Genomic DNA, 8542 nt, shown 5'->3' with positions numbered 1-8542 from the left:
CGCCTGGGCCCCGTTTCCGGTCTCTGGAGCTGGAGGGGCACCGGCAGGACTTTTCAGTCTCGCCCGGTTAGAAATCACCAGCTTTGGCTGTTCTCTTCTTCCTTCAGTGAACTTCAGGAAGAAAAAAAGGGGGGGTGGATTTTCACCATTCCACTGGAGGCTCCGTTTTGTTAAAAAAAGCACTTTTCTCAGGGGAAGGCGAGGCTGGGCCAAGCAAGATTGCTGGAGTTCGAGGAGTTAAACTGGAAGACCTGGCAGAGGCGGTCCGGACAAATGCCCACGCCTGAGGTTGCAGGAGGGCAGGGGTGGCGAAAGGCCTCACAGACCCGGGCCGTGGGCAATATTCCCCGTCCGTCCTCCTGTTTCAGCCTCCAGCTCAGCGTTTCTCAGCCTTGGCACCTTCAAGATGTGCGGACTTCAGCTCCCAGAATTCCCCAGCTAGGTGCTTGGCAGGCTTTGCTTTGCAGCCCACCCCCCAACTAATGATGGTGGGAAATTTTTCTCTTAACCCAATTGTGAATGCCTACAATCTGGAGCGATCGGTGCAAACCCAGTGTGCAACCTCCTCGTCACACCAGTCCCAAATGCCATCTCCAGAAAGCGAACTCGAAAGTCACGCGCTTTCATGCATTATGGACATTTTATATTCCTGTGTTTTTTTCTCTATTACTCTTGTTACGTTTTTGCTATTGTAGCTCTTTGCTTGTTTTATTCCTCCTGGATTTTAGGAAAGGAGAAATCTACCTCCGTATTTTCTTGTTCCTCTGCTCCTGAACTTCCCATTGTTATTCCAATGCATTACTGAATCTTTTCCCCACCACTGACATCTCTCAGATGGAGGTCAGCTAGATTGACCTCTACAGTACCTGATTACAGGCATGCCCTGTTTAAAATTCTTTGTTAAGTGCCTAGATCTCAATACGTCCTGTGAAACATCATGTCTAGCAGCGCTTCTTAGTCCCTCTTAAAAGCTCATCCCCTTGACCCTTTCCTTCTGCCATTGTTTCTAGGCTCCCCTCTCCTTTGTTTGCATTGGTTTAAAGTTTACCTAGGTGCAAGGAATGTATAAAAATCACTGAAACGGTGTGTTGTAGGGAGGAGGGCAGAGAGAGTGTTATCTAGTATGCTTGGCCCAATCCTGGAATTTAAAATTGAGGGTCACTGCCTTGCCCCTTCTGCAAAATTCACTGACACACGTTCCTCTCTGTCCGACAAGACAGAAGGCGGCTTTAAAAGAAGGGTCGGCTTTGAAATAAGAAGACCTGCATTTCATAACTCTCTCAGGATGAAAAGAGCAAAGAGAGAAGACCTCAAAGATACAGGCTGTGCCACGTTTGGGGCTGGTTTCGTGGCTGTGAGAAGCGGCCTTGAGCATGAAGAGGAAGCACAGGTTTCAGCAGGAGCGGTTCCTGTTCTAAGATGGCATGTGGCGTTTTATTGCGGTGAAATCCGCAGCTGTGGCGCAGAGACAACGGCTGTCTCTCCAGGTGGGTAAATAGAGAACGGACTGGGACTCTGAGGAGCTTCCTTGAAAGAGAGGCCAGCGGAGCCCGTTAGAACTTCCTTGTAGGTCAAATAAACCCCCTTCCGTATCTGATAGGCCCGTGTCTCTTTAGCACTCTACTCCCCGTGGCTCAAAGTGGCATTCAGAGAAAAAAAGGTGCACTGGAGATGCGTTGTAGATGACCATCCTAGGGTCGCCACCCTCCATTAGAGAAGAATTACCTGTCCGATCGTTGCGCCACAAAACGGGTCTGAGCTTGGTGCCGAAGCCAAAAGATGAGGTGCAGAATGCAGGGTTGCTTTTATTAAGGTACCAGAACAAAAGGACTCCAGCCTGTAAGGCGGCAAGAGCCCCGAACACAAATGGATTACAATCTTTATGCAGTGGAACCTCAGGTTACGAACGCTTCTGTTAATGAACTTTTCGTGTTATGACCAGCTCCGGCCGCAAAATTTTGCTTCGGTTTGCGAACTCAGCCTCGGGGTACGAACAGGATCCGCGGCCATTTTCCCTCCCATGACACGGTCCACGGCCATTTTTCCGCCCCTGACACGTGGTCGTAGGGAGGGAGACTCTCCCTCCAAGCAATAGCCGCCTCCCTGTCCTCCACACCAGAACGGATTAATGGTAATTACATTGAACCTTATGGGGAAATTTCCTTCGGGTTGCGACCAATTCGGGGTGCGACCAGAGTCACGGAACGAATTAAGTTCGTAACCCGAGGTTCCACTGTACTTCCCAAATTCCCTCCCCAGCTCTTCATTGGTCAGGTACTATGGAGTTCACAACCTATCAGGTACGCCAAATACAACTTCCGGTTGTCCCGCCTTAGTTACATCTCCCACTACCCTACTCTGAAGCCCCTTGCCCTCATTTACAGTTATCCATATTTGGGGCTTCCGTGTCATTTTAAAGGCTATCTTGTCCTTGCAGGCTGCAGTCAAACTGACTGCACCCTGTTGCAATTATCTACATTCTTCTCCCCTCTATGTGGCGCAAGCAGCTTTAAGCCTATATCAGTGTTGTCCAAACTTGGCCACTTGGCCACTGATAAGGGAAAAGGGGAGGGAGATAACATGCTGGGACACTTGCAAGGGAGCCCACGACCTGGAAAACAGGATGTGTGAAATTTAGATATAGGCCAGTGTTGTGGCTATGTTATGGCTGTGAGAGCTGGACCATAAAGAAGGCGGAGCGCCGAAGAATTGATGCCTTTGAACTGTGGTGCTGGAGAAGACTCTTAAGAGTCCCCTGGACTGCTAGGAGGTCAAACCAGTCAATCTTAAAGGAAATCAACCCTGACTGCTCATTGGAAGGATCGATAATGAAGCTCAAGCTCAGATACTTTGGCCACCTAATGCGAAGAGAGAAGTCTTTGGAAAAGACCCTGATGCTGGGAAAGACTGAAGGCAAAAGGAGAAGAGGACGGCAGAGGATGAGATGGTTAGACAGCATCCCTGAAGCAATGAGCATGAAACTGAGCAAACTCAGGGAGGCAGTGAAGGACCGGAAGGCCTGGCGCGATATGGTTCATGGGGTCACGAAGAGTCGGACACGACTTAACGACTAAACAACAACAACAACAACAGTGTTGTCCAAACTTGGCCACTTTAAGATGAGTGGACTTCAACTCCCAGAATTCCTTAGCCAGCCGTGGGAGTTGAAGTCCACTCATCTTAAAGTGGCCAAGTTTGGACAACACTGGCCTATATCTAAATTTCACACATCCTGTTTTCCAGGTCGTGGGCTCCCTTGCAAGCGTTCCAGCATGTTATCTCCCTCCCCTTTTCCCTTATCAGTTGCCCCAACGGTGGGTGGTCAGGCTCATTTCTCTTCAACCTGGCGTTGGTATGGCCTTAGCTCCACGTATGAACCGGAGGGCGGGGGGGAGATTAACCCCCTTCTTCTGACCCTTCAAGATCCTGGGTACTAAATGGCACGTCTGAGGCTCTTCCAGGCTTATTAGCCATACCTTTTTGGATCATGATGTTCCTTCTGTGATTATGATTATTTTCAAGGAAAAAGGATTCCTTTCTGTTCCTTCTGTAGATACGGTTACGTTCAAGGAAATCCAGGCCAGCCGTTCCTAAAGCAAAGCCTGACATTGTTTTATCGGTGCCCTGCGAGAGAAGGAGATCGCTTTGCTTTGCCTGCAGGAGGTCTTTGTAGACCTGAAGTGTCTTTGTTCACTTCCAACGTTTTGAGGTCGGCGTTCTTGGCGCGTTTCCTGAATATCTGGGAAACCTAAGAGTGAAAGAAAGCCGGCTTTGGTTCAGTTACGTAGATTAAGCCAAAAGCCATCATCTACTTGGTAAAGCCTCTTTTTGAGCCGTTGCTACGGTTTGCGTGGCCCTAAAGAACACACTCTCAAACCAAAAAGAGCGGTGATGTGAAGCTCATCTAACGAAGTTGATCTGAAATATCGATAAAGGGTTTTCGGTTCTAAAAGCGATTTGGGGAACAAAAGCATGGCCTTAGTTGCTCGCGCGCATGACCTTCCTTCCAAACTGCTAGGCGAAAGGAGGGTTGGGCAGGTTTTTATCCTGCCATTTCCCTACGTTGCAATTAATGTTTTAACATGATTCTGTTCTGCTGGAGAAAATGACAGCTTCCTTGTTTGTTCCTGTGTTTTATTGTGGCTTCCTTCGCAATCTTTTTCGCGTGATCCTATTCATTGTATTTTAAATCTCCTGAATGCTTCCCAAGACTATGTTTATTCGTCTTACAAGCTTCTAGATCAGTGTTTCTCAACCTTGGCAACTTTAAGATGTGTGGACTTCAACTCCCAGAATTCCCCAGTCAGCAAGCTTTTTCTCATGATCCTATTCGTTGTATTTTAAATCCCTTGAATGCTTCCCAAGACTATGTTTATTTGTCTTACAAGCATCTAAATCAGTGTTTCTCAACCTTGGCAACTTTAAGATGTGTGGACTTCAACTCCCAGAATTCCCCAGCCAGCCTGGCTGGCTGGGGAATTCTGGGAGTTGAAGTCCACACATCTTAAAGTTGCCAAGGTTGAGAAACACTGTTCTAAAGCAACAGAGTTTGATCAATCCTTATGTCTTGTTTCTCCAGACCACTCTCCATCTTGCACCTGAAGAGATACCAGAACATACAATTGTATCGCATCACTTAATATTGTTATGCAGTTGTTAATATTGCAAATATTGAGACTGCCATAATATTGCAAATATTGAGAATGCCATGTGGCCCATAAGCAAACATTGTTTGGCCACTGTTTGAAAGACAGTAGCAAGCTCTTGAAAACATGTGAAGGATGACTGATCATCATCCTCTAAAATGGTCCTCATTATTACCCTAATAAGTATCACCCACTCTCCGATGCAGCCCAAAGTCACTCTCAAATTTACTAAGGGAGAAAATAAGGCTCCCAGTATTTCCATGGAACATATGCCTTACTTTTTTTATTGTTTAGCTCCCTTAAATAGCTGTCAGGCCAAGATCTCCCTCTGCCTCTTCTTCGCATTTCAAGATTGCCACTCCCAGGGACACTGTAGACGTGGGTAATTTTGGTGCCTTAGCTCTTCTTTTCGGTAATTTGGTAATGTGATCATTCAAATACCTGCTTTATCTCCCAAAGAAAAAGCTGGGCACCCACCCGGTTACATTTTTTGTGAGGGGAGAGTGCATCAGAGAATAATCTTTATTTAAGATTAAGAGAAAGAATGGAGAATATACTTCTCCATCACATGCAAGAATGGGCTGGGCTCTGGTGGCTGTTATTAAGTGCCAGGCCTGTCAGTTCTAACCTCAGCCATGATTTGACTGTGGTGTGAAGGAAAGTAGAGCTGGAAATGGGGAAGGACTGAGCAAGCCATCAGAAGGTCACTGAGAAAAGATTACTGAGACCTGAAAAAGAAGAAGGCATGAGAAAGAAACTCAGAATAACCCAACCTTGGTTTTGTTGAAGTAGGGCAGAGAGAAGCCTGGGCAAGCTTTCAAGGTTCTGTCATTCTACAATCAAGAGCATTCCTACAATCTCTTCCGTCCCTACTGTTGGACCCAACTGAGCCGGTGGGGACTGTCCCCCTTTCAGAGATGTGTCCATTTGAGTTTCAGGCGCATTGCAACTGTGACCCAAAGGCAGGGGTGGTGGAATGACAATGGCCACCCAAGACATTCTGCAGCTGGCCATAGACATGTTCTTCATGAAACTGGATTTGGGGGTGCTATTTGGGAGGTTGGGCTTATGAGACAAATTAGGGGTGCAATTAGGGGAGACAAATTAGTCTCCCTGATGGGCAGCTTCACCCTTGATGTTAGAGCTCCCTAGACCTTTATTTTGGGGGACTTCAACTTAACCCCCCGGGGAGGGAAGACGTGGCTCATGAGATTGTGGCCACCATGACAACCATGGGCCCATCCCAGGTGATAATTGGCCCAAGTAACTACATATTAGATCTATTGTCTTGAAGCAGCTGAGATAATATTCCCATCACCCCCTCCTCATGGTCAGATCACCTTTTGGTTTCTCTGGAGTTAACCTGTGACAAAGATTTCAGCATGGAAAAGGACATATTTGATCAGTCAACCATAGACACCTCATGGACCCTGGCGTTAGTTTACAAAATGATTAAATGAGTGTTTCTCAACCTTGGCCACTTTAAGATGGGTGGACTCCCACTCCCAGAATTCCCCTGGGAGCGGAGGTCCACCCATATTTAAGTGCCCAAGGTTGAGAAACATTGGATTAAATTCAAGATTTCACCAGGCTCCAAATTTAGGCAGATTGGCAGCTCCAGACTTTACATTGTAGTTGCTTAACATGGATTACTTCTGTGGAAGGGGCAAGACAGTCTGAATAAATCTCTCTGCTTGATATAGTCAGAAAAAAACCATTTACTGTATAATACTTCATGCAACAGTAAGTAATGCACTGATTATCTGGGATAAATACAGGAAAAGAATACGCCCAGATTTTTTTTTCTCCTCTTGCTTCATTATTAAATGTTTATTTTTATGAAGAACAAAACATGAAGAAAATTGTTCAGTGGAGAGAGAACAAGTCATTCAGATTGCAAGATTGGATTAATAACAAGACTAAGATAAAAATCTTTTGAGACTCTTAACTGCACAATAGCTGGGCTGGTTCACCTGATGGGTTTCAGTCTCTTGAAATAGATAGCATACAGTAGTGTGAAAACAACTGCAGAAATTGGGTTGAACTGAAAAAACTATGATTTAACACATGAATTAAGCACATCCAAAATGTCGATTTCTCTATCCTAGTTCATTTTTGAAGCATTTCCAAAACCCTGTTTTTCAGTAAGGTGGGTAGATTTTATTAGAACTTAAGGTCTTGGTGACTGGCTCACAGTTGCCGATATTCATGCTTTGCTTGGAGCTGAGTAACCATTTTTGCTCTTTCAAATACAGTATTGCGTTCTGTTATTCCCACCACACGCCAGATAGACTGAAAAGCAATTCTTGCCATGATGTAGGGAAGCCCCCCATTTATTCCTTTGCCCTTATTCTTTCCTCCCTTCCTCCTTCCTCCTGCTTGTTTCAAGCTCTTCTTAAAGGGACCGCTTCTCTAAAGCAGGGTTCCTCAACCGTGGCAACTTTAAGACGGGTGGACTTCCAACTCCCTTGCTGGCTGGGGAATTCTGGCAGCTGAAGTCCACCCGTCTTAAAGTTGCCAAGGTTGAGGAACCCTGCTCTAAAGAGCTGAGCATCCTCCACCCTTCCACGCAACTCTTCCTTCTCCCCAGCTCATGCCACCCAGCAAGGGGGCACTTTCCACACGGGCAGCAAACCTCGCCAACCCGGAGTCTTGTGGAGGGAGCACAGGGTTCTGCTGCCCAGGCGTCCCCGGGGTTCACTGGCCACACGGCGGGGCTGCAGGCTTGCAATCTCTGCCAGGGCTATGCCACTCCTCGCCACGAGCCACTGACGTCGCCTCTAGTCCCCTGCGGGGCCACCCAGGCTGTCGAGGGGAGCCCAGTGCGCCCCACTTTTGCTTCGGGCAGCAAGGTGGGCCAGGCTCCCCGGAGACTCCCGTGGCTGGGATGCAGTGGCTGAGGGCGACCTGGAGGACTTGCCCGCAGGCAACCAGGCTGGGCTGGAGGTCCTGGGGGGCCTGAACGGATGCTCCGCGAGGAGCTCCTTCCCATAACCCAACCTGGTTGGGCAAACCTGCTGTTCCTGCCCTTGGTTCAGAGTGTTGTGTGAAAACCACAGAGAAGGCAAAAGTGATCAATCCCATGATTATTGCTGTATCGGTTTCTGAGGTTAAGTAGCCGAGAGTGGGCCAGGGAGTTACCGAAGGGCATCGGTGGGGTGCCGGGTGTCAAGGACCCTGTGTCTGGCTCTCCTGGTTGAGTAAGCCTCATCATATTACAGAGCATGTCCCATGGAATTAAGTGGAGTCAATCTCTTGTGCCTCCAAATTCTAAATGTAGAGACGGTGCCCAGAAATGTGCAGCTTCGGTAGGCCACCCAGCATTTCCTCCCTCAGACCACCCAGCAAGATCCACCAGGTGGTCCCTTCGGTGCCCAAAATGGAAGAGGAAATGGAATCTGCAGCCTCTGGAGAGATGCATTGGGCCTTGGGAATGGGGCACCAGATTTTTTTTTTTAACTAATAGTTCTATATTGGGAAACGAGTAGTGCAATCTTTGTATTTATTTACAGGATTTCTAGAATGGCTTGGTAGGCAGAAGTATAAGTCCTCTGTAAGGTTGTGCAAAGAACATTTGATCTGGTCCAGTGTTTCTCAACCTTGGCAAATTTTTTGCTTTGGGCAGCCAGACAGGCCGGGCTCCCCGGAGACTCCCGTGGCTGGGATGCAGTGACTGAGGGCGACCTGGAGGTCTTGCCCGCAGAAACCAAGCCACCAACTGGGAGGTGTGTGAAAAAGATACGCTCGGGGCTTAATTTTGGACTGTTGGAGGGGGGCGATTAGTTTGCTTCTCAGAGGCCTCTTGTGCTGCTCCCACTTTTTAAAATTTGGGGGGAAAAAGAGTCAAATTTGTCCTAAAAGGAGGTCTTACAGGCATTTGAAGGCTTAAGAATAAA

This window comes from Python bivittatus, unplaced genomic scaffold (genome assembly GCF_059951505.1).
Source record: "Python bivittatus isolate LINGU-HERP-01145 unplaced genomic scaffold, Pbiv_v1 ctg000660_np1212, whole genome shotgun sequence".
Taxonomy (NCBI): Eukaryota; Metazoa; Chordata; class Lepidosauria; order Squamata; family Pythonidae; genus Python; species Python bivittatus.
Note: the sequence above shows the minus strand (reverse complement) of the source record.